Consider the following 27,551-nt stretch of genomic DNA (forward strand, 5'->3'; position numbering starts at 1 on the left):
GATGAGTAACAGCTTTTATTGTCAGTTAAAAATATGAGAAAATGATAAAACAACTGCAGGAAGAAATATTAGTGTTAGATATAAAGAAAGAACTTTCTGAGAGTAAAAATATATCTCACAAAACTTATAAAATAAATAGTAGCCTGCATATTAGGAACTGAGACGTGGCAAAGGGGCAACTTGGCCACAAGTTTTACATGTGTCCTTGAAGAGTCAACTGAATCATGAAGAAAAACAGAAGGAATAATTTGGGAAAGAAGAATGACTCACTGAAGAGGAATCCCTGGGTTCTGATTATCTTTTCTGGGTCTTGATATACACTTTTATGATGCATATTTGTAACTTATTTAATAGGCAAAAGTGATCAGTGTGCCTCACATACATCCCTTGTATCACCCACTGAGATATCACTGTGCCAAAAAATTGTGGTTAAGGGTGTACATGCCAATCAACCAACTAGTTTGTAAATTCCCGAAGAAAAGGAATGTCTTCTTCACATCACATCTACCATTGTAAACAGTTGCTCATAGTAATCTATCAATAAATATTTGTTGAACGCATGGACAGATGTATTAATCAACCAATTAAGCACTATAAAATATCATTAAACTTAATGATTTTATGGGTACTTTCCAAAATACGTATGTAAATTCACAGTGTAAAATCAAGATTTCAATAAATCTAAGGTTTTAACATGTGATGATTCATTAGAAGTGGTTTCCTCTGTCATCCACCTTGGGTAGTGAAATCTCAAAATCCTTTTGTTGTCCTTAAGAGTATATTTGCAAGGTTAGCTGTTCAAGGTCTCCTTACACAAGATAAAAAATGTATAGATTTTCTCCATGTGTCCCTGATTTGTCACACAGAATGTAAAAAACTATGTCATTACTAAAACTATGAAAGAAACTAAATCTCTACCTAATGTATGTTAAACTTGTCTCTTTTAACTCTCTTTTACCAAGTGTTTGATGTACATTTTCCATTTTCTCAACAAATGATACCCACTACCCTGATAAGAAGTTAATGATATACTAACCAGTTTAAAGCAATCTTTCCAGAAAGGGATGGAAATGTTATTGAAAGAGTATGTACCTAGAAAATTTTAATAGTGAGAAACATATTTTCAGATTGAAATTGGAACCTGCTTGTGCTAACTTCCGCTAGGGGAAGGACCAGTAATGCTGCTCTGAGTGTGCTAAGTCTGGGTGAAAAACAGCAACAGACAATCACTTCATAATTTCCATAATATTCCTTCTTAACGACTGGATTCTGTCATTAATGGTTTTCATCCCATGAAGAAGTAAACACGATAATTGCATCTCGCATGAATAGCCCACCAGCATTGGAGCAGCAGAGTCAGTATCTAAATGCATTTTGCATCAACTTGCCAGGAGATCCTCAATGACTCTAAGGATCCTGATCTAAATCAGTTACAATCCAAGTAATAAACAAAGGCTCTGAGGGTGATCATGGGACGGCTGCGGGGTATGTTCATGTCTTGAGAAGAAATGGGATTAGACATTTTTGAGGTACAGATGAGAAAGCAACCCAAAAGCAAATGTATTAAAATCCATGCACCTTGGTGAAATGTTAGTTTCATTGTTCTCATGGTTTGGTAGTTACTGGATCTATAAAAGGGAAAAGCCTGAATAAAATTTTTTGCCTTCAGTATTACTGAATAGGTATTGTCAGTCTCTCCAGGATGAGACACATTTTCTGTATGAAAAACTCTTTTTTTTTTTTTAAAGATTTTATTTTTTCCTTTTTCTCCCCAAAGCCCCCCAGTACATAGTTGTATATTCTTCGTTGTGGGTCCTTCTAGTTGTAGCATGTGGGATGCTGCCTCACTGTGGTTTGATGAGCAGTGCCATGTCCGTGCCCAGGATTCGAACCAACGAAACACTGGGCTGCCTGCAGCGGAGCGCACGGACTTAACCACTCGGCCACGGGGCCAGCCCCAGTATGAAAAACTCTTATTCATTTCAAAGCGAATTGGTCATCTAGAGGACACTCGAAGCTGTGCTGTCCGCTTTGGAAGAAAACTACCAATATGATGACATGCTTCCTGATTTTGATGTCATTTAGTTCAGATAAATTTCTTGTTATAATTAGTGACACTTTACATTTCTGGAACACTTTACATTACAGAACATTATCACATACATTATTATAGCAGATCCTAATGACAGTCCCAGCTGTTTTATACTCCATTTAACACATGAGAAAAAGAGATTTAGAATTGAATTACATTCTGTAAGATAGAGCTGGTAAGTGTGAGATCAGCCCCTCATCAGAAACATATGGGGGCCCAAAGAATCTGTAGGTCTTTTCCCTTCCCTGGCGAAATTTGTTATACGTGTGTGACTTGAGGATCAAGTAGCACCAGCCTTAAGCAAAATGAAGACAGGTTGAGCTTGCCTTTGAAATCTCCAAGCTAATCCCTCTGCTTTGACAGGCTACTATATAGGCATCTCAGCCAAAAGATAGGCATTGAGAGCCCACGAGTGTGCCAGATCCTGGGTTAGAACACTTGCCATTTTCTTTTGGACTATTCTCAACCAACAGCTCCATTCAGTGGGTGACCAGGATTATCATATACCCAGACCTTTCCCCAGGTCAGCTATATGCTGGGCAACATGGAGTGAGGAGAAGATCAACAGCTATGAGAACAGGCTTAGAATCACTTCTCACATTTGTCACTTCTTAGCTCTCTAGTCACTGGCACTTGTTTAGTATCTCAGAGCTACTGATTCCTGATATATAAAATGAAGATTAAAATGCCTATATTGCAAGATTTTTGTGAAGACAGAGGATAACATAACGAATCACCTCTCAGATAATGGAAAACATATATTGGTCTCTGCCCCCAGTTCCCAGTGCAGAGCTCCTGAAACCCTTGTAATTTCCTAAGTGATAAGAGCACTAGAAGCTTCCTTCTTTCCTAATATTTGGTGTTTGAACCCTGGTTCCTGACGTAGGGCTCCTGAAACCCTTGCAGTTTCTTGTGTGATAGGAGTGTCTTTTGTTCTAATGAGGAGACTCTGGATGGGCTCCTGTATGGGGGCTGGTCACTGGAAAGACCAAGCCATTGATTAGAACCCAGGAGTTTTCAGCCTCATCCCCATTCTCTTGAGGAGGGAGAACCACTGAAAATGGAGTCAACGATTGATCACGCCTACACGATGAAGCCTCCATAAAAGTCCCAACAGTACGAAGTTCGGGGAACTTCCAGGCTGGTGAACACATCTGGGGACCAGGAGGGTGACATACCCCAACTCCACGGAGACAGAAGCTCATGTGCTCCAGACCCTCCCAGACTTCACCTTACGTATCTCTTCATCTGGCTGTTCAGCTCTATCTTTTATCATATTGTCTAATAAATTAGTAAATGTAAGTGTTTCCCTAAGTTCTGTGAGCCACTCAAAAATTAGTCAAACCCAAGAAAAGGGTCGTAAGAACCTTAGATTTACAGCTTATCTCTCGGAGCACAGGGGACAACCTGAACTTGTGATTGACATCTGAAGTGGGGTGGGAGAAGTCTTGTGGTACTGAGCCCCTAACCTATGGAATCTGGCACTGTCTTCAGGTAGATAATGTCAGAATTGAATTAAATTGAGTTAAATCATAGACACCCCACTGGTGTCAAAAAATTGCTTAGTGTGGGAAAAACTCCCACACATTTGGTGACCAGAATTGTCAGAAGTGAAGTGTTCTGTGTGAAAGTAAAGGAGACACACACAAGGAAGACTGAGTGGCTTTTCAATACATCACCAGCCCGCAGCCTGCCCCGTTCTTGCCCTGTAATACCACAGTGAGACATAAGCAGATTAACTAAGCTCCAACCAAAGATGAATAGCTGATAAGGATCAATAGGATGGCCTTCCTTCATTTAGAAGGGAGTTTTGGAGCCTCCAAAGCCTTGACACAAAGGAATTTTTAGCATAAATTCACTCTTCTTGTTAGGGATGGGGCCTCTGATCATACCATTCATTCCTGTTGAAAAACACATATTGGGCACCTACCCTATGTCAGGCATTAATGGAGCTGAAGAAGAATAAGCTATGGTCTCTGACTTTGAAGAGTTCACTGCAGCAATTTATTACCCATCCACCACGGGGCCTGATGACCAACCATTCCCCAGCCTTACTGTCTGTCCTTTCCTTCTGGGGCATCCTCCTCATGTGCTCTCTGAGTTGGGAAGGTAGTCCTTTATTGATCATCTGAGAAGTCGTCCTCCCTCAAATTATTCTGTGATAGTAGCCTATGGGACAAAACCCCCATCCTATACCTTCTGTCCCAGAGAGGGCTGCAATTTAATTGTACTCACTCATATCATCTTTGCATGCTTTCTTCGATGTAAGTGCTGTAATCTCAGCTTTACTACAAGCTCGTTACCTCCTCATAGCACCTGGTATAGTGCTGCCTTCTCCGCGTCACCAGTGGGCATGCAATTCTTGTATTGAATTAAGTTGAACTGCGCAACATGAAAATGTGCAATATTTAGCTTAGATTTGAGACATTTCTAGCAGGAAAAACTGTTAAACATCGAGGCTGATATTCAAGTCAGGTCACACAATCCAGTGCCCTTGAGAAGAATCCATTCTGAGATGATTTAGACATGGTATTACACAAAACCTTCGAAGAAAAATGTAGATGAGCTTGCAATCTCTGTTTATCTGAGGAAGAGTTTATCCTCCACCAATCCCTTATTTGTCACTGCCTTTAACAGCAGTAAAATAGCTACATATTTTATCAGAAGCTGGAATTCTTGGTCTTTAGTAATAGAGTCCCCTTTTAAAGGAAAATTTTCTACTAAGTTATGAAATAGATTAGAAAAGCTATTATTTTAATAATATATTCTATAGGCTAATTGTTTATCCATGACTGTGAAAGGAGCAATTTTTCTCACTATTTCTTTCTACTCTGACTCACCTTTCTAAAGATATCATGTCTAAGATCTGGGCCCATCTTCTCCATTTTGAGGTGTTCATTCACACAAACAGCCTTCTGAAAACTACTGTGCTGTGCCTATAGTTTGAAGAAAACATTTAGACAAGTCTCCCCTATCTGGTATATCTATCTGCTTAATTGAGAGACCAGCGTAAGTACTAGAAAATAAAACCATGAGCTACTTTTTAAAATTTTGGTGGAAAAAAAATATAATAACAAGGTCCTGCCTAATTGGATACTTGGCATCTCAAGTGCCTCACTGATAAAGTTATTCTCCTGTATTTTCACAGCCTTTTGCTAATGAGAATCTTGAGCTTTTCTTGACCTCAAAAAACATTTTCTGTGTCCATACTGTTCATTTTGTATAATATTATAACAGGTTAGAGTGATGGTCTGACTTAAATGAGGTCACAAAAGTCAAGAGGATGCTTTGCAATTAGCACACAGTGGCGTGGTGATGGTCACTGCAGAGTGTTACAGCCCCTCCACCCCGCTTGTGGTATCAGACCTTTGTGACCATTTATGTGTGTGCCTGTAAACGGATGTGTTAGACGCAACTCACGAATGTTCTTCAGATAATATTTTCTTTCGCTAAAGTAAAAATAAAGCAATGAAAATAATTTCTATTTCATTAGTCCCAGGTATTTCAAATGTTTTTAAAGATTATCTCCTTGAAAATCCGGTTCCTTTTGGCTAAATATTAACTATATTTATCACATAATATAGGAAGATATCACAGCAAATGACCTCAGTGCAGTTAAATGAGAAGCTAATTTCATGCCTGTACTACTATTATAAATCAAAGAGAAAAACTTACCATTGTTTTTTCACAGTTTATTATATTGGTTAATCTACTGTCTTTTCTGTGTTGACTCTCATTCTTAGGACAATTTTTGTGAAAATGTATCTGGTAGGTTTGTTTCAGATGAGTGATAACAAACCAGTAATAAACAATTTTAAATCTGGGTTAGTGGAAAAGTGAAGCAGGCTTAAATGAAAATTATTCTCTGATTGGAAATTAGATTAGGGTTTAGTCCAGAAAAACATTAGAATTTAGCATTTAGCATTGGGTACTAAGGTGATCAGATAAAATATAGGTTGTCAGATAAAATACAGAATGCCCCATTAAATTTGAATTTTAGATAATTGTTTAGTATCAATATGTCCCAAATGTTGCATGGGACATATTTATACTTAATTTTTATTTGTTGTTTACTTGAAAATCAAATTTAACTGGATATCGTGGTATTTTCATTTGCTAAATCTGGCAACCTTAATTAAGATATTGAGATTTAGGCAGAAAAAGGAAACAGGCTGAAGCCTCAATTCTAGGACTTAAATTTTTTTGTGTGATCACTCAATAAATATTTGGCGAATGAATTAATATATTCAAAATATACAGAAGAAGCCCTGAATTAGAGAGGCAAGATCGACAGCATTTAAATTCTCAGAACTCAGGCTGGAGAAGAACTTATTTCCTAACAGGAAAACTTCTCAGTCTCTGGAAAGAGTCACTCAAATAGCCTTTACTCTGGGGATTTCTAATATTGGGAACATGCTCCTCTCCACAGCGCATGTTTCAAGAATCACCTTGTCACAAAGCAATGGATGCTAAGCATTGTAATACTCAGAAAATATATAACAGAAATAGAGCTGAAGGATGCAAGGGGTGAAATTCAAATGCCTCATGCTGAGGGGAGAAAATGAAGAAGGGGATTCTGCCAAAATAATTCAAGCTCAATGAAGCAGATGAGACATGACTATCAATTACCAAAAACAGCTTAAGTTTTAGACACCTTTTGCCTCCACCGTTTCATTGAGACATACAAGGCTGAGCTGACCAAAGCAGACCCAGAGGTAAGCAGAGATGAGGGAGGGCACATAGATCACAGAACAGGGTATCAGGACGCAAAATAACACTAAAAAGGCAAAGCAGATTCCTGGCTCATAGGTGCTGGATGACACATGAAAAAAACAACTAGGTAGGGAGTGGGACTTACCAGCTCTGTGGATTTCAATCACGACACAGTCCCTGGAGAATCTATTTTTTTTTTTTTTAAATGTGCTGAATTGAAAAGCCCATGTTATTCTGCTTTATTTTAGAGTTTGACTCCAGCTAGTATTTGGTTGCCATTAAATGATAGTGGAGGATGAGAGCACTGCCATCAGGGTCTGTGGCCCAGTCATTACATTCCTCTCTGTAACTCCGGGGAACATTCAGACACAGAAATGTCTTTTTCTCTGTCCTTCTTCCCTCTGCTAGACCCTGAGAGGCATTACCGGTTTTTACAAAAGTGACTGGTATTCTTGCTATCCATGCAGAGACACTGCTGAGGAAAATCACTTTTCTCTGTTTCCATTTTTACTCTTTTTTTTTTTAAAGCTTTTATTTTTTTTCCTTTTTCTCCCCAAAGCTCCCCGGTACATAGTTGCATATTCTTCATTGTGGGTCCTTCTAGTTGTGGCATGTGGGACGCTGCCTCAGCGTGGTTTGATGAGCATTACCATGTCCGCGCCCAGGATTCGAACCAACGATACACTGGGCCGCATGCAGCAGAATGCGCGAACTTAACCACTCGGCCACAGGTCCAGCCCCTCCATTTTTACCCTTAAGGTTAGAGGATTTTATCGTTATGAGTTCCAGCAAGAAAACCATACTGAACAAAATGCCACGAAGCAATGAATTCACATTCTTTGCAGAATCCTTTATCATTAAAAATTTAAAATGCAAGGGACCCAATTCAAAGATTATGTACCACTTGGTGGAGAGGCGGACCAGATTGAGCATTCCGTAGTTTAAAGTGTTGGTTCTGGAGAAAGTGAAGTATTTCATCCAGTCCTCTGCATGTTGCTGCTATGCCACTGAAAAAAACACTAGTGACAATAAGTCACAGTAACCGTCTCAAGTCACCTACCTCTGAAAGGTACTATTCTGAGAACGGGAGTCCACTTAGCAGTGATTACAGAGCAATAGATAAAGTAGACTTTACAGGGCAGATCTTTTGGGATCACAGTTAATAGCAATAATAATCACAATGATGATAATGATAGCTAGCATTTATTGAGTGCTGTTTATTGGATTCTATCCAATAATACTTCCAACAACTCTGACTGTTTACCTAAGAGAACACTGAGGCCTAGAGCAATGAAATGCTTCACCCATTTGCAGCTGGCTGTGAGCCATCAAGATTTGTACCTTGGCACTCGACTTTAGGGTGAATGGTTGTCACCATTTCCCTTAGTTCCAAGAGATGAGAGGAATGCCAAGGGAACACTTAAAAGTGCTTATTGTTTTGTCTATATTGATGTTTAATTAATAAATGATTTCTAAGACTTTTAAAGTCAATAACCAGTTCATCAAAAAAAACCCATATTTTGACTTATAACCATTATGTATGCAAAGATGATCAGGTCAAAAAGCTTATTTTGTGGGTACTGAAGCTGCTTTCTGCTTAAAAAAAAAACAAACCTGTCAGAAGCAGCAGTGAATTGTAGTCAGGCTGCAGTGGGCTGTGGCGTGGAGGTAATGTAGCAGAGTTAAAACGCTCTGACAAATACAAAGCTAGAGTCAGCATGAAAGTACAGTGAGTCCCACGTATTATGAATTTATAATGAGTAAAATAGAATCCTACTGTGGCAGACTATTTAATGGGTATTCTCAGTGCACAGCGTGTGGTGTGCCTTTGTGACACTGATCTGTTTAGCTTCTCGTTTTCAGCATGCGGGAAAGAGCACTGGCGCCCCGTGGGCACAGCAGAGATCTGGTAGGTGTGGGGAGGCTGATGAGCAGAACTTTCCAGAGACCGCAGCAGAAATGCCACCCTCCCCAACACCAGCACAGAGACCTGGATGACAAAATGCTTACATTGGAACGATCAGATTTCTCGAATGGGCATGAATTCCAATACAAAATTCTCTTGTTTATTAAAGATCGAAGGCAAATCTTTAGTCTCCAAATAGCTATAATTCTAGTGACTTCACACAACTTTTGTAAAGCGAATTCCCTGACAACCATATTTCTAGGGATTTAGTGAATTTTCTCTTTTTTTGCCACCGTTCCTGAAGCAAAAATTGTGTTGAACGGGCCCTTTTTCCTGTCACCATGTCACATCACGAGGCTTACCCAAGAAGTCCCTAAATTTATCTCTAACCCAGATCACTATGGTCTATAACCTACGGAACTCTTATAATGGGTTGAGCCATCTGAAGTTGCCAATATTTGACTGTTTTTGATCTACAGAAGTGGTAATATCTGATAGTTTCACTCAATACTCATAAGATTCAGGTTTCCCCTATTTTTTCACTTGCTAACTTTGAAACAGGCATGCTTCTGTCACACAAATCAGTGAGAAGGCCTCTGTCCTCTTCGGAACCAATCTCTACAGCTCCCAAAGGCCTCCCCCAAAATCCGCCGGGGCAGACTGCCTCATGCACACTTCCAATGTCTGCATTTCAGGGAATATATTTATTTTTAGTCTTTCAAGGCAATTTTAACATTTGGGTTCCTGTGCCTGAGGCAGAAACCGTCGACTTTGTATACTGTGTGCGGGCACAGAGGCCAGGGGGAGCCTGTGCATTACTCAGCGACCTCGCTTAAATTTAAAATGAGAAAGCGTGCTCTTCAGCAATCCCGTCTGCTGCATCACAGCGCACCTCATCCCAGCTTCCCGTCTGCTGAGGAAGGAAAGGCACGAGCAGGTCCTTTCCGGGAGAGCGTGCTTGTGTTGTTTTTTTCTCAGCAGTATGGGGCACTCGTAGGATTTTAAATGCCGGGACTGTGACTGGGAGGCAGCATCCCAAGATCACATCTTCCAGTCAAGGAAGAGAAAGCGGAGAGAGAGCCCGTTCCAGAAAGCTGCGCTTTACTTACAGTTCTGCTCATTTATGTCACTCATAATGGCTTTCTCTTACCTCTTCTCAACCAGATTTTTGCTGTAGTACCTTGTGGACAAAAGTGCGTCTACGCATCTGTAGGACTAGACAAAGCAGCTGCATTAGCATCACCGACAGGACTGCCTGCTGCCTCGGGTTCAGGGACAAGAGGAACGCGGCTAGCCATGGTAAGCTGGCGCAAGTATCCTCCAGGATCATAGTCGTTTAGACTAATGTTTTAGGGTTACACGAATAGAATAGATTTTAAAACAGATTAAGAAGATCTTGACCTTGAATATGCTCTGCAGTGGAAAACACAGGTTAACTTTTATCAAATTAAGACCCAATACCGTAAGAATTTCTTGAGTAACCTCTCTGAGGACGACTCTGTAATTTATTGACAGTAACAGAAACCTTCTAGAAATGAAGCAGCCTGAATGTGGGACTAGAAACAATCCAAATTGGATTTTTAAAAAATATTTTAGGACATATTTGTCTAAGGAACGTATCTTAAAATCTTAAAGATATGATATCCTTGGAATTATTTATCAGTTGTGCCAATGGCTTTTAAAAGCTTAGACTTTCTATTCCTTCTTGATTAAATCTTGATAGGATGTATATTTCTAAAAATTTATCCATTTTTTTTCTAAGTTGTTCAATTTGTTGTTGAATAACTGTACATAATAGTCCTTTATGATCTTTTTTATTTCTGTGGCATCAGTCCTAATGTCTCCAGTTTCATTTCTGATTTTATTTGAGTCTTTTTTCCTTCATTAGTGTAGCTAAGGGTTTGACAATTTGTTCATCTTTTCAGAAAATCAACTCAGTTTCATCAAATTTTTCTATTATTTTTTATTCTCTCTTTCACTTATCTCTGCTCTAATCTTTACAACTTCCTTCCTTTCACAACTTTGGGGTTAGTTTCTTTTCTTTTTCTGGTTCCTTGAAGTGTAAGTTTAGATTGTTTGAGATCTTCTTTTTCAATATAGGCATTTATCACTATAAATTTTCCTCTTGGTATGGCTTTTGTTGCATCACATAAGTTTGGTACACTGTTTCATTTTTTTTTAAAGATTTTATTTTTTTCCTTTTTCTCCCCAAAGCCCCCTGGTACATAGTTGTATATTCTTCATTGTGGGTCCTTCTAGTTGTGGCATGTGAGACGCTGCCTCAGCATGGTTTGATGAGCAGTGCCATGTCCGCACCCAGGATTTGAACCAATGAAACACTGGGCCACCTACAGCAGAGCGCGCGAACTTAACCACTCGGCCACGGGGCCAGCCCCCATTATGTTTCATGTTTATTTGTCTCAAGATATTTTCTAATTTTCCTTTTGATTTCTTCTTTAACCCAATGTTTGTTGAAATTAATTGGGTTAATTTCCAGGTATTTGTGAGTTTTCTCATCTTTCTTTTGTTTTGATTTCTAGTTTTATTCCATTGTGGTTGGAAAAGTTACTTGGAATGACTTCAGTCTTCTTCAATTTGTTAAGACTTGTTTTGTGACCTAGCATGTGCTCTGTCCTGGAGGGTGTTCCATGTGCCCTTGAGGAGAATGTGTATCCTGCTGCTGTTGGGTGGAATGTTTACATATGTCTGTTAGGTCCATTTGGTCTATGGTATTGTTCAAGTCTGCTGTTTCCTTATTGATTTTTAGTCTGGATGATCTATCCATTATTTAAAGTAGGGCATTGGAGTCTCTTACTATTATTGCATTTCTGTCTATTTCTCCCTTCAGATCTGTCAATGTTTGCTTTATATATTCAGTCACTCTGATGTTGGGTACATATATATTTATAATTGTTATATTTTCCTTCTGAATTGATCCTTTTATCATTGTGCAATGACCTTCTTTGTTTCTTGTGACAGTTTTTGACACACTTTGTTTCCTCTGATATAAGTATAGCTACCCCTGCTCTCTTTTGTTTACCATTTTCATGGAATATTTTCTTCATCCCTTCACTTTCAGCTTATGTATATACTTAAATATAAAATAAGTCTCTTGTAGATAGCACATAGTTGAGTTATGTTTTTTATCCATTCAGCCACTCTATACTTCTTGGTTGATGAGTTTATTCCATTTACATTTAAAGCAATTATTAATAGATACAGACATACTATTGCCATCTTGTTAATTTTTCTGTCTATTTTGTAGTTCTTTGTTGCCTTTCTTCTTTTCTTGATCTTTTCCTTTGTGATTTGATGGTTTTGGAGTGATATACTTTGGTTATTTTCTCTTTACCTTGTTTGTATCTTCTGTAGGTTTTATCTTTATAGTTACCATTAGGCTACCTAAAACATTTTATCACTATAAATGCCTATTTTAAATTGATAACAGCTTAACTTCAATTGCATACAAAAACTCTAAACATTTACTTCCCTGACACACAAATTTTGTGTTACTGATATCAGAATTTACTTTTATAATATTGTGTATCAGTTAACAAATTGTTGTGATTATTGTTGTTCTTAATAAATCTTTCTTTTAACTTTTATACTAGGGTTAAAAGTGACTTATGTACACCATTACTGCTTATATTATTCTGTGTTTGTCTACATATTTACCTTTTCCTCTGTGATTTATACTTTCATATTCTCAAAAACCCCAAATAGCCAAAACAATTTTGAGTGAGATGAACAAAGCTGGAAACATCACACTTACTGATTTCAAAATATGTTACAAAGATACAGTAATCAAAAACATCTATTATTGGAATAAAAACAGACACATACATCAATAGAACAGAATAGAGAGCCCCAAAATAAACCTATGTGTATACAGTCATGAACTACATAATAACAAGCCAACAATGGGCAGTGTATATGATGGTGGTCCCATAAGATTATAAAGGAGCTGAAAAATTCCTATCACCTAGTGATGTCATAGCTATCATAATATCATAGCACAATGCATTACTCATATGTTCATGGTGATGCTGGTGTAAACAAGCCTATTGCACTGCCAGTCTTGTTAAAATATAGCACATACAATTATGTACAGAACATCATAATTGATAATGATAATAAAGGACTATGTTACTGGTATGTATTTACTATGCTATACTTTTTATCATTATTTTAGAGTGTACTCTTTCTACTTATAAAAAAATTTGCTGTAAAACAGGATGTCATGTTACACGAGCAGCAGCATCATATACCTCGTGTTTACCTCATCTCTTGATTGCATCATTTTCTTTTGTGCTTGATTTAATATTGAGTTTGTTCATCATGGCCACTAAGCATACAAAATCCACTGCTAACGTTGCCAGTAAGAGGTCACATGGAGTGATTTACATGGAAATACAATTAAAAGTGATTAAGGACTACAAAGGTGGAAAATCAGTGATGGTTATTGTTTGCCAGTTAGACATGTCTCATTCTTTCACAGCTATGATCTTGAAGAGTAAGTAAAAAGTGATGGAAGCTGTTAAAGGATCTGCTTCATTGAAGGCAATGAGACTAACAAAAATTTGAGAAGGTCTTATATCAGGCGTGGAGAAACTTCTAACAACTTGGATTGAAAATCAGACCCAGAAGCATACCCTTCTCAGCACCGTGACAATCACAAGCAAAGGAAAAATGTTTTGTTTGCAGTGTTGAAATAAAAGTCTGAACCTACTAAGACATTGAATTTACTGCTGGCCCTAGATGGTTTAAATGATTCCAGAACTGTTATTCATTAAATAATGTGAAAGTGAGTGGAGAGCCTGCAAGTGCTGATATGAAGGCAGCTGGGAAACTTTTGGAACTCTAGATGAGCTGATTGTGGAGGAAAATTACTTGCAAGGGTAAATATTCAAGATGGATGAAACCTCCGTATTCTGAAAATGGATGCTTAAAAGGACTTTCCTCCATAAGGAGGCCAAATCAATACTAGGTTTCAAGGCTTTAAGGACAGATAACAGCCTTGCTTGGGGACAGTGTTGCAGGCTACAAATTGGAATCCTTCGTGATCTGGCACAGTGAGAACCCCAAGGCTCTCAAGCATATCAATAACAAACACTGCCAGTATACTACAAGGGCAATAAGAAGTCATGGATGACCTAGCTCCTCTTCCAAGATTCCCTCCTGAATTGTTTTGCCACTGAAATGTGGAAGTGCTATTTGGAGAATATCATACTTTTCAAGATTTTGCTTACTGTTGATAATGCTTCCAGACATTCTCCTTTTATTGGTGATCTCCTTTCCAATATCAAAGTGGAACTTCTCCTTCCAAATACAACCTCTCTGATCCAATCAATGAATCAAGGAGTTATAATAGTTTTTAAGGCCTACTAACTGAGGAAGACCTTTTTACCTAGGCTATTGCTGCAACTGAGGAAGACATTGATGCAATTACAATATCTATGGAAGGATTACAATATCTATGACTTCATTAAGAACCTTGCTTGGGCTTGAGATGGTGTCACAGGAGTGTATGAATGGCATCTAGAAAGAGATGCTCAAGAAATTCACCCACTTCAAAGGATTTGCCAAGGATGAGGGGGTTGCAAAAATCAACAAGACTGTAGTTGAGATGGCAAACAAATTTAACCTGGATGTGGATGAGAATGACATTGAGGAGCTCCTAAATGTGCTTCCTGAGGAACTGACTGATGAAGAGTTGTTGCAACTGGAACAGGAATGCGTAGCTGAACAGACAAGAAAAAGGAAACTGCTGGAGGAGAAAAAGAAAAAGAACCCTGAATAAAATTCACAGTGAAGATTTAGTAGAAGCTTTTGCAGACCTCAAGAATCTCCTTAAAATGTTTGAAAACATGGACCCCAACACCAAAAGGATTTCATTAGTAGAGAAGAAAGTTCATGGTGCATTATCTGCTTATGAGCAAATCTATGATGAAAAAAAGAAACAAACCAAGCAAATCACCATGGACATGTTTCTGAAAAGAGTGACGCCTCCTCAAGAAGAGCCTCAGGCAGGTCCTTCAGAAGATCCTCCAGAAGAAGGCATTGTTATCATGGGAGACGACAGCTCCCTGTGTGGTACTGCCTCTGAAGATCTTCCTATGGGACAAGATGTAGAGGTGGAAGACAGTGACATAGATGATCCTCACTCTGTGTAGGCCTGGGTTAATGTGTGTGTTTGTGTCTTAAGTTTTAACAAAAAGGTTTAAAAAGTAAAAATATAAATAAATTGAAAACACAAAAAAGCTTACACAATAAAGGTATAAAGAAAGAAAATATTTTTGTACAAAGTACTTGTGTTTTAAACCCAGTGTTATTACAAAGGAGTCAAAATGTTTAAAAAAATTAATAGGTTTATAAAGTAAAAAAGTTACAGTAAGCTAAGGTTAATTTATTATTGAGGAAAGAAAAAGACTTTTATATAAATTTAGAGCAACCGAAGTGTACAGTGTTTGTAAAGTCTACAGTACTGTACAATGTGTCCTAGGCCTTCACATTCACTCACCATTCTCTCACTGCCTCCCCCAGAGCAACTTCCGGTCCTCCGAGCTCCATTCATGGTAAGTGCACTCTACACGTTTATCATTTTTTATCTTTTATACCGTATTTTTACTGTATTTTGTCTATGCTTACATATATAAATACTTACTGCTGTGTTGCAATTGCCTAGAGTAGTCGGTACAGTAACATGCTGCATAGGTTTGTAGCCTAGGAGCAATAGGCTGTATCACATAGCCTAGATGTGCAGTAGGCTATGCCATTTCGATTTGTGTCAGTACACTCTGTGATGTTCGCACAATGATAAAAATCACCTAATGATGCATTTCTCAGAACGTAGCACCATGATTAAGTGACATATGACTATATATCAACTAAGCTTCAATAAGGAGGCCAAGAACACACAATGGAGAAAGGATAGTCTATTCTGTAAATGGTGCTGGAAACACTGGATATCCACGTGCAAAAGAATGAAATGGACTCTTGCACCATACACAAAATTTAACTCAAAATAGATTAAAGACCTAAACATGAGACCTGAAAACATAAAACTCAAAGAAGGAAATATAGGAGAAGAATTTCTTGACATGGGTTTTGGTAATGATTTATTGGATGTGATACCAAAAGCAAAGACAACAAAAGCAAAAATAGAGAAGTGAGGCTACATCAAACTAAGAAGTTTCTGCACAGCAAAGGATACAATCAACAAAATGAAAAGACAACCTACAGAATAGGATAAAATTTGAAAAAATACTATAAAGGCTTAATATCCAAAATATATAACAAACTCCTACAACTCAATAGCAAGTAAAAAATAGCCCGATTAAAACATGGGCAAAGAAATTAAATAGACATTTTTCCAAAGAGGACATACAGATGGCCAATAGAATCATGAAAAGGTGATCAACATCACTAATCATCTGGGAAATGCAAATCCAAACCACGATAAAATATTATTTCATACCTGTCAGGATGGCTATTATCAACAAAACAAAAAATAACAAGTGAGGACGTGGAGGAAAGGGAACCCTTGTGCACTGTTTGTGGGCATGTAAATTGGCACAGCCACTACGGAAAACAGTAGGGAGGTTTCCACAAAATTAAAAATAGAACTACCACATGATCCAGCAATACCACGTCTGAATATGTATCCAAAGGTCTAGAAATCAGAATTTTGAAGAGACATTTGCACTCCTGTATCCATTGCAGCATTATTCACAATAGTTAAGACATGGAAACAACCTAAATGTCCATCGAAGGACAAATGGATGAAGAAAATTTGGTGTATGCATAAAATAGAATATTATTCAGCCTTTAAAAAGAAGGAAATCCTTTCATTTTCAACAAGATGGATGAACCTGGAGGACATTATACTAAGTGAAATAAGTCAGACACCAAAGGACAAATACTATGTGATACTACTTATATAAGGAATCTGAAAGGTCAAACTCTAGAAGCAGAGAGTAGAATGGTGGTTGTCAGGGGCAGGGGAGAGGGGAAATTAAGCAGGTATTAAAGGGCCCAAAGTCAGTTATGCAAATAACCCACATAAATAAATAATGGAATGAGTAAATCCTAGAGATCCAAACAGCATAGTGCCCATAGCTAACAATACTGTATTGGACGCTTAAAAATTGGCTGAGAGGATAGATCTTCTGTTAAGTATTCTCATACAACGGCAACAAGGATAATAATAATAATAAGTAAAGAGGGCAGGAGGAAACTTCTGGAGGTGATGAATATGTTTATGATGTAGATTGTGGTAATGGTTTCATAGATATGTACTTATCTCCAAGTTTACTTATTTCTATACGTTTACTGTGGTGCAGCTTTTTGTATGTCAATCATACTTTTAAAAAGTGGCTTTAAAAAAACTTAGAAAGTGGTGCTTTGAACTTGTATTTTTAAAAAGTTACCATTGCCTCTTTAGCAAACATTTTTTTCCAGTTTATCTCTGTAAAAGGCATGAGGGAAATGATAAAACCATGGAGTTTGCTGGCTTTAAAAGATAACGGGTACCATTTTGTGATTAAAGCATCTACTGGCGGTTAAAACAAAAAAGAAAAATTATGCCTATGTTATGCTATGTCACTCTCCATATCACTTATAATGAATAACCTTGATCTAATCAGTTTTCCCATTTCTATAGAAGTTTTCAGGATGTGGTTGTTGTCCTGCAAAGTGACTGTGTACTTTGGCTGTTCTCCAGATTGTCCCCCAGACAACCCTCACACCATACATGGCTTCAGATGCCATGCCCTCTTGATTTGAAATCAAGACCCAGAAGCTTTGAGGAAAAGATATCTTCCGAGTAGGAATTCTGAGCACTTCTGACAGTTATGGGAACCTTTCTTAGAATGGGCTTCCTGGCAGTGTGGCCCAGGCTGTGTGCCATCCATAAACCACAGCACCATTTGGAGAAAAGCACACACACATTGAACGGTCCTTCATGCTGCGGGAGAGAAGTCCGTTCCCTGCATCTCTGGATCTGGAATTCCCACTCGTTATGGTCTTCTTTCTTAACTTAGAGCTTTCTCTTGCCCTCTAGTATCTAAGATCTTTTTCTAATGTTTCTAGTGGGAATCTTAAATGTGTTTTCTTCACCTTGCAGAAGGCTTCACGGAGGCCTTTCGGATTCAAGCAGTGCATTCAGCCATGTGTGCCGAAAAATGAGTGACTGAAATAATAACTTTTAAAATTTATATATATATTTTATTCTGGCATTTTGAGAGCATCTACCATTGGCCTGGGCATTTGATTCAGTGAAGTAATTCCTCCTCCTTCTGGCACCAAACTGGTCTGTGACTGACCATTTATGGATGGTTCATCTGCTTTGCAGATTTGAACTGCCAGTCCCTTTAAAAACAATTAAGTGGAGAAGTTGAAAATCTTTTTAATACTATTCACTATTTTTTACTTACTTATGCTCACTGCTCTGTGGCCTGTGACCCCTCAGGAGAGCTTTCAAATTACGGAAATTTAGCTTTCCCCAGGGAAGGTCCTAACCTGAAAGAGACCAAATGCCGCCCGTGAGAGGGCAGCTCAGCTTGGTGCCGATTTGTGAGGGAGGGCTGCTTCTCTTCAGCATGGAGCCTACAAGTTCCAGACAGGAGAGCATGACAGAACACAGAGAATTAGGGACACAGGACACATTCAGTGTGCAGGGAGGGTGGCACAGAGGATGCCAGCCTGGGAGCATCCAGCAGGAGCAGTGGCCCAGTCAGGGGAGCAGTGGGGCAGAGGCTCTCTTGAACAGAAGCTGTCAGTCCTGCTTTCACTGGGCTTCCTTAGAGGCTACAGACCCTGGCTTTTGCAAACTATATGCATTCTGAGTCCTCCTGGGTTTTGCTGAGATTCTGCTAGGGCAGCCCAGGCAGTGATAGGAAGGGCCCATACAATGTTGGAGGGGAAGGCGATCAATGAGGGGGAGAGGGGCTGGGACCCACAACTTTAGTTTGGAGACTTCTCCACTGCTCTCCTCTTGCTCCTTGTTTTCTCCTCGGAGGACAAAGAATCCCTCTTATTCCTAAGACTGTAGGTTATGGGTCCTCTCCACATAGCTCTCTTCTCAGAATCAGGATTGGCCAATAGCCACTTTCAGGGAAACTTGCTGCTGGGAAAAGAAATGAGGGTACACGAGGAAAAACCCAAATGAATGATGTTCTCACCTTGAGTTTACCGAGAAGCTGAGTGAGAGTTCTTGATTTCAAAAAAAGTTTGCCAGCCCCATCTACCAAAATGTGGCCTATGTGGTGTTTTAGCAGCTCCAAGGACTGTGGCAACATGCCATTTTTGCTAAGTAATTTCATCATTTTTACTAAGTAATTAAACTATCTTCAAAGTTCTATGAAAGGGGTGTTGTACTTAAACTACACCAGAAAGTAGAAGCTAACTCCATCTTTCTGGACCCAAAGGGCTTTGTACAAAGATGAAAGTACCATTTGGGATCTCTCACACTGTCTTCACCACTCCCACCCCACATCCTACCCTGCCTTACTCATGACTACTAGGTGGGACCAGGACTCAGTTCCAACTACCTGCATACACTCTGCTTTATGCTTGCCAAGTGGGCAAAAGAGAACTAAAGGATGGCACAAAGAGGCTTGCCACTGTGTAATTTCCAGGACCATTGAGAGCCTTGGCCATCCTAGGAAAATCATCTTTCCCTACTGGTGGGGAAAATGAGATTGGCCCTATTGGCATCATCAAAATAAGCTCACACGCAATCCCCAGGGAATATTCAATGTCACGGTGGAATTGAGGGTAATAGACCCAAGTATGCACACAAAGCAATTATATAGTTGTAGAAACTTAGTATACAGCTGGCCTAGACACACTCCATTTGCTACTGGGGTCTCCTGTGTGCTGGTGTTGCTCATCTACTGTTGTCCATTTTTCATCTTGATATTACATGTTCCCCGACTGGAGATCCACAGTCTCAGCATGGCTTGGAAGCCCTATATTCCTCAATTTAATTTGGGACACCATTGTCAGTATTGTCTGTAATATTTTGGCTCCTACTATTAAAAGTGACCTTGCCTCACCAAACAATGCTCTTATCCAAGCCATTTTCATTCCAGAATGCAGAGCAGTTGCTCTATCACTCCATGATCAATCTGGCCCCAAGTTTCTTCCAAAGGGATGTGCTAGCACTCTAAAGCCAAAACAGAGGCTCTGTGTAAGTGCATAAGCTTTACGTCTGTCAGTGTTTCATCAGCACCTCGGTCACTCTGGCAGAGAGCCTGGTGCCCTTAATGAAGATGGAGAGAGAGATCTGACTGGGTCAAAAGAAATAAATCAAGGTACTGGATGCCGAGATGAGACTTGATAACACATCTCGAGGTTTCTTCTAACAAAATTTGGGTGCCTTGCTTTATCTTGACTTATCCTGATTACCTTATTACCAGGAACATTGGCAAAGGAGAATTTACCAACAGAGGTGATATTTATGAAACTAATGATTCTGATTTCACAATATCATTCACAGAGATTTCACTTGTGAAAGCGTGCCTGAAAAGATAAATGTGGATCTCCAGCTACTAGTATAACATAAAGTAATAATATATGTTGAATGACTCTTTTCTAAAAGTATGAAAAATCAAAGACGAGTTAAGAAGACGTACTAAAACTGAAAATAATTGTCTTTTGTCCTGTCTTAGAATTCCTATTTGATTGCTTCTCAGATTAAAATGGCTAATTTCAGGCCATGTAGATTGGACACTATAGGTTTAGTGTTATCAATATCAAATATTAGATCCTTACTTAGTATATTACAGAGAAAATAGAGGCTGTGAATTCCCTCAATTTGCCATATCCCTGTGTTCTGACTTTCAAACAGATATCCATGACCCATCTTTACCACCCTCTGTCCTGTTTCAGAGAATTTCCTCCCCTTATCAAAGACAAATTTCCATACCTGACCATGCTCTGGAAATCATTTCTTTGTTGTATATTCTTTCAGTCCTTGTTTGGTCCATAAATTATCCCTTCTGCTTCATGTGTCTCTACTCTCTTTCATCTTTGGCTTCTTGTCTTCAGCTTATAAACATATCTCACATCTTAAAAAATATCATTTATAAAGTCCTTTTTAGCTAAGACCCTGCCTCTCTTCATTTTTTTTAATTAAGATTGTGATAGATTACAACCTTGTGAGATTTCAGTTGTACATTATTGTTAGTCATGTTGTGGATACACCACTTCACCCTTTGTGCCCTCACCCCATCCCCCTTTTTCCCTGGTAACCACCGATCAGTTCTCCATGTCTATATGTTAACTTCCACCTATAAGTGGGGTCATATAGAGTTCGTCTTTGTCTGGCTTATTTCGCTTAACATAATACCCTCAAGGTCCGTCCATGTTGATGCGAATGGAACAATTTGGTCCTTTTTATGGCTGAGTAGTATTCCATTGTGTATATATATACCATATCTTCTTTATCCAGTCGTCAGTTTCTGGGCATTTAGGTTGGTTCCACATCTTGGCTATTGTAAATAATGCTGCAACGAACATAGGGGTGCATGGGATTCTTAGGATTGCTGATTTCAGGTTCTTAGGATAGATACCCAGTAGTGGGATAGCTGGATCATAGGGTATTTCTATTTTTAACTTTTTGAGAAATTTCCATACTGTTTTCTATAGTGGCTGCACTAGTTTGCATTCCCACCAACAGTGTCTGAGGGTTCCTTTTTCTCCACAACCTCTCCAACATTTGTCACTTTTGGTTTTAGATATTTTTGCCAATGTAACAGGTGTAAGGTGATATCTTAGTGTAGTTTTGATTTGCATTTCCCTGATGATTAGCAATGATGAACATCTTTTCATGTGTCTCTTGGCCATACTTATATCTTCTTTGGAGAAATGTCTGTTCATGTCCTCTGCCCATTTTTTGATTGGGTTGTTTGTTTTTTTTGTTGTTAAGCTGTGTGTGTTCTTTGTATATCATGGATATTAATCCTTTGTCGGATAAGTAGCTTGTAAATATTTTTTCCCAATTAGTGGGCTGTTTTTTTGTTTCAATCCTGTTTTCCCTTGCTTTGAAGAAACTCTTTAGTCAGATGAAGTCCCATTTGTTTATTCTTTCTATTGTTTCCCTCATCTGAGGAGTTATAGTGTCCGAAAAGATTCTTTTGAAACTGATGTCAAAGAGTGTACTGCCTATATTCTCTTCTAGAAGACTTATTGTTTCAGGCCTAATCTATAAGTCTTTGATCCATTTTGAGTTTATTTTTGTGAATGGTGAAAAAGAATGGTCGATCTTCATTCTTTTCCATGTGGCTGTCCAGTTTTCCCAGCACCATTTGTTGAAGAGACTTTCTTTTCTCCATTGTAGGCCCTCAGCTCCTGTGTCAAAGATCAGCTGTCCATAGATGTGTGGTTTTACCTCTGGGCTTTCAATTCTGTTCCATTGATCTGTGGACCTGTTTTTGTACCAGTACCATGCTGTTTTGATCACTGTAGCTTTGTAGTATGTTTTGAAATCGGGGATTGTGATGCCTCTGGCTTTGTTTTTCTTACTCAGGATTGCTTTGGCAATTCGCGGTCTTTTGCTGCCCCATATGAATTTTAGGATTCTTTGTTCAATTTCTGTAAAGAATGTCCTTGGGATTCTGATTGGGATAGTGTTGAATCTGTAGATTGCTTTAGGTAGTATGGACATTTTAACTATGTTTATTCTTCCAATCCATGTGCATGGAATGTCTTTCCATCTCTTTATGTCATTGTCAATTTCTTTCAAGAAAGTCTTGTAGTTTTCATTGTATAAATCTTTCACTTCCTTGGTTAAATTTATCCCAAGGTATTTTATTCTTTTCATTGTGAATATGAATGGGATTGAGTTCTTGAGTTCTTTTTCTGTTGTTTCATTGTTTGTGTATAGAAATGCTACTGATTTATGTATGTTGATTTTATACCCTGCAACTTTGCTGTAGCTGTTGATTGTTTCTAATAGTTTTCCTATGGATTCTTTGGGGTTTTCTATATATAAGATGATGTCGTCTGCAAACAGTGAGAGTTTTACTTCTTCATTGCCTATTTGGATTCCTTTTATTTCTTTTTCCTGCCTAATTGCTCTGGCTAACACCTCCAGTACTATGTTGAATAGGAGTGGTGAAAGTGGGCACCTTGTCTTGTTCCTGTCTTCAGAGGGATGGCTTTCAGTTTTTGTCCATTGAGTATGATGTTGGCTGTGGGTTTGTCATATATGGCCTTTATTATGTTGAGGTACTTTCCTTCTATACCCATTTTATTGAGGGATTTTATCATAAATGGGTGTTGGATCTTGTCGAATGCTTTCTCTGCATCTATTGAGATGATCATGTGGTTTTTGTTTCTCATTTTGTTAATGTAGTGTATCACGTTGATTGACTTGCGGATGTTGAACCATCCCTATGTCCCTGGTATAAATCCCACTTGATCATGGTGTATAATCTTTTTGATGTATTGCTGTATTCAGTTTGCCAGAATTTTGCTGAGGATTTTTGCATCTATGTTCATCAGTGATATCGGCCTGTAGTTCTTCTTTTGTTGTCCTTGTCAGCTTTGGGAATCAGAGTGATGTTGGCTTCATAGAATGTGTTGGGGAGTACTCCATCTTCCTCAATTTCCAGGAATAGTTTGAGGAGGATAGGTATTAAATCTTCTTTGCATGTTTGGTAGAATTCTCCAGAGAAGCCATCTGGTCCTGGACTCTTGTTTTTGGGGAGGTTTTTGATTACTGTTTCTATTTCTTTACTTGTGATTGGCCTATTGAGATTCTCCATTTCTTCCTGGTTCAGTTTGGGGAGGTTGTAAGAGTCCAGGAATTTGCCCATTTCTTCTAGGTTGTTCAATTTGTTGGCATACAGTTTTTCATAGTATTCTCTTGTGATCTCTTGTATTTCTTTGGTATCTGTTGTGATTTCTCCTCTCTCATTCCTAATTTTATTTATTTGAGATTTCTCTCTTCTTTTCTTGGTGAGTCTGGCCAAGGGTTTGTCGATTTTGTTAATTTTTTCGAAGAAACAACTCTTTGTTTCATTGATCCTTTCTACTGTCTTTTTAGTTTCAATATCGTTTATTTCTGCTTTTATTTTTATTATTTCCCTCCTTCTACTGACTCTTGGCTTTGCTTGTTCTTCTTTTTCTAAAAAAGGTGTTGTTTGAGGTTGCTTATGTGAGCTTTTTCTTGTTTTCTGAGGTGAGCCTGTATTGCGATGAATTTCCTTCTTAGGACTGCTTTTGCTGTATCCCAAATGATTTGGTATGATGTGTTCTCATTTTCATTTGTCTCCAGATAATATTTGATTTCTTCTTTAATTTCATCAATAATCCATTGTTTACTCAGTAGCGTGTTGTTTAGTCTCCACATTTTTGCACCTTTCTCTACTTTATTCTTATAGTTGATTTCTAGTTTCATAGCATTGTGATCAGAAAAGATGCTTGATATTATTTCAACTCTCTTGTATTTATTGATGCTTGCTTTGTTTCCCAAAATATGGTCTATTCTTGAGAATGTTTCATGCGCACTTGAGAAGAATGTGTAGCCTGCTGTTTTTGGATGGAGTGTTCTATATCTATCTATTAAGTCCATGTGGTCTAATTTTTCATTTAATTCTATAATTTCCTTGTTGATTTTCTGTCTGGATGTTCTATCCATTGGTGTTAATGGGGTGTTGAGGTCCCCTACTATTATAGTATTGTTGTTGATGTCTTCTTATAGTTCTGTTAAGAGTTGCTTTACAAATTTTGGTGCTCCTGTGTTAGGTGCGTATGTATTTACAAGTGTTATGTCTTCTTGGTGGAGAGTCCCTTTTATCATTATATACTGTCGCTCTTTGTCTTTCTTTATCTGTTTTGCTTTGAAGTGTACTTTGTCTGATATTAGTATAGCGACACCTGCTTTCTTTTGTTCATTATTAGCTTAGAGTATTGTCTTCCATCCTTTCACTCTGAGTCTGTGTTTGTCTTTGGGGCTGAGGTGTGTTTCCTGGAGGCAGCGTATTGTTGGGTCTTGTTCTTTGATCCATCCTGCCACTCTGTGTCTTTTGATTGGAGAGTTCAATCCATTTACATTTAGAGTGATTATTGAAATGTGGGGTCCTACCACTGCCATTTTATGTCTTGTTTTCTGGTTCTCTTCAATTTCCTTTGTTTCTTGTCCCACGGTTTAGTCTGTTCTGATGCTACTCTCTGTTGTTGTCCTTCTACTTATCTCCTTTGCTCTTGGTTTTGTAGTCCCTTTCCTTTTTTTGATTTTTCAGGAATGAGGGTTTTCCTGAGCATTTCTTGAAGAGGAGGTTTGGTGGCAATGAACTCCCTTAATTTTTGTTTATCTGGGAAAGTTTTTATTTCTCCTTCATATTTGAAGGATATTTTCACTGGGTAGAGAATTCTCAGCTGCAGGTTTTTGTCCTTCAGATTTTTGAATATATCATTCCACTCTCTTCTAGCCTGTAAAGTTTCTGCTGAGAAATCTGCTGAAAGCCTGATGGGGGTTCCTTTGTAGGTTAATTTCTTCTGCCTGGCTGCCCTTAGTATTCTCTCCTTGTCATTGACTTTTGCTAGCTTCACTACTATATGTCTTGGGGTTGGTCTACTTGCATTGATAAAGTTTGGAGAACTATTGGCTTCTGTCACCTGAAGATCCATCTCTCTCCCCAGGTTTGGGAAGTTCTCAGCCATTATTTCTTTGAATAGGCTTTCTGCCCCCTTCTCCCTCTCCACTCCCCCTGGTATACCTATAATCCTTAGGTTGCATCTCCTGATTGCGTCAGATAATTCTCAGAGAGTTTCTTCATTTCTTTTTAGTCTTAGCTCTCTCTCTTCCTCTGCCTGCAGCATTTCTATATTCCTATCTTCCAAATTGCTAATTCTTTCCTCCATATTATTGGCCCTACTGTTCAGTGTGTCTAGATTTTTCTTAATCCCCTTCATTGTGTTCTTCATTTCCAGTATTTCTGTTTGGTTCTTCTTTATAGTATCAAACTCTTTTGTGACATAGCTCCTGAACTCGTTGAGTTGTCTATCTGAATTCTCTTTTAACTCATTGAGTTTTTTAATGATGGCTGTTTTGAAGTCTTCATCATTTAGGTTGTATATTTCATTGTCTTTGGGATTGTTTTCTGTGTGTTTGTCATTTTCCTTCTGTTCTGGAGATTTAATATATTTTTTCATATTGCTTGATGGTGTAGATTTGTGCCTCCACATAGAGATGGAGTTTAGTTACTGCTTCCACTTGTTTCAACTGGTGTGCTGGGGGGACAGCTGTTTATATTGCACCAACCAGGGACCCTATCAGCTGTTGCTAACTGGGTCTGGGCCCCGCCTCACAGTCACAGTGATCCTGTGGATTCCCTCTTCAGCTGTGGAGGCTGTCACAGGGGGGCTTCAGACTACTGGTGCCTACTGTTGCAGACCACCTAGACATGCTCCCTCCTTAGGGTCTGCAGCGGTTTTATGGGCTTTCCTAGTGGCCAGGGGCAGGATCACTTATATTTTCAGCTCTGTCACTGCGCCCACAAAATCTCTCTTGTCCACTATGGGTCACAGCAGAGCTATGGGCATTTTCTACAGTCTGTGGTTAGCTTGCCTATCTATGCTACTTTTGTCCCAGGGTCTTCCAGCCTTGTGGTTGCCAGATGGGTGCTCTCTACTAGTGCTGTGCAGAGGCTATTGCTGAGGCTTCTGTGAGACTGTAGAGTTTCCCCCTGGGCCACAGAGCCAGGTCGCTGGAACTCCACCCAGCCCCAGTCCTCTCCCCTAGGATCTCAGGGAGCCCACTGCCCTGTCTGGGGGATAGCCAGATACCTTGAGTTCAGTGGCAGCTGGTCGGGGGCTGCCCTGCCTGGGATTCTCCTCTTTGGGACCCTCCCAGCATTGTGGATGCTGGGTGGGGCCTCTCCGCTAATGGCAGGCCAAGACCCTGCCTGCTGCCCAGACGGGACTTCAGAGTTTCTCCCCCAGGCCGCGTAGCCAGTGTCTGGAGCTCCACCCAGCCCCGGTCCTCTCCCAGGAGGTCTCTGGTAGTCCCGAGCCCCTCCCAGGTGAAATCACCGGTCAGTGGAGCCGGCAGCGGGCATCTGGCGTGCTGGCACGCCGTTTGGCAGAGCCCCAAGGCGTTTTGGAGGCTGGGCAGGGCCTCTCTGCTAATGGCAGGCAAAGACCCTGCCTGCTGCCCCGGCGGGACTTCAGAGTTTCTTCCCCAGGCCACGTAGCTGGCCGCTGGAGCTCCACCCAGCCCCGGTCCTCTCCCAGGAGATCTCAGGTAGTCCGGAGCCTCTCCTGGGCAAAAGCCCATTCAGTGGAGCCGGTCACAGCAGCTGGAGGGCTGGTGTGCCGTTTGGGAGAGCACCCAGGTGTTGTGGAGCCTGGGTGGAGCCTCTCCGATAATGGCAGGCACAGACTCTGCCTACCACCGGGGCAGGACTTCAGAGTTTCTCCCGCAGGCCACGTAGCCGGCCACTGGAGCTCCAGCCAGCCCCGGACCTCTCCCAGGAGATCTTCGGTAGTCCAGACCCCCTGCCGGGCAAAAGCCCGGTCAGAGGAGCCAGCAGCGGCAGCCGGTGGGCTAGTGCACCGCTTGGGATTCTCTCCGGGGGCCCCCAGGCATTGTGGATGCTGGGCGAGACCTCTCTGCTAATGGCAGGTAGGGGTTTTCCCCAGGGCCTCTGGTGTGTAACTCTGGAGCTTCCCTCTGGGCTCAGGTGTAATTGCGGGGGGCTTAGGTAGGGCTCTGTTCACCTGTTTCCACCGCCACTCGTCTGCTGTGGGCTCCCTCCTGCCCTTGGCGTGTGGCGATGTTCTGGGGGCGTCCGCAGGGAGAAAGCCGCCCGCAGGCTCTAGGCTGTTCGG

Source organism: Equus caballus, chromosome 15 (assembly GCF_041296265.1).
Source record: "Equus caballus isolate H_3958 breed thoroughbred chromosome 15, TB-T2T, whole genome shotgun sequence".
Taxonomy (NCBI): Eukaryota; Metazoa; Chordata; class Mammalia; order Perissodactyla; family Equidae; genus Equus; species Equus caballus.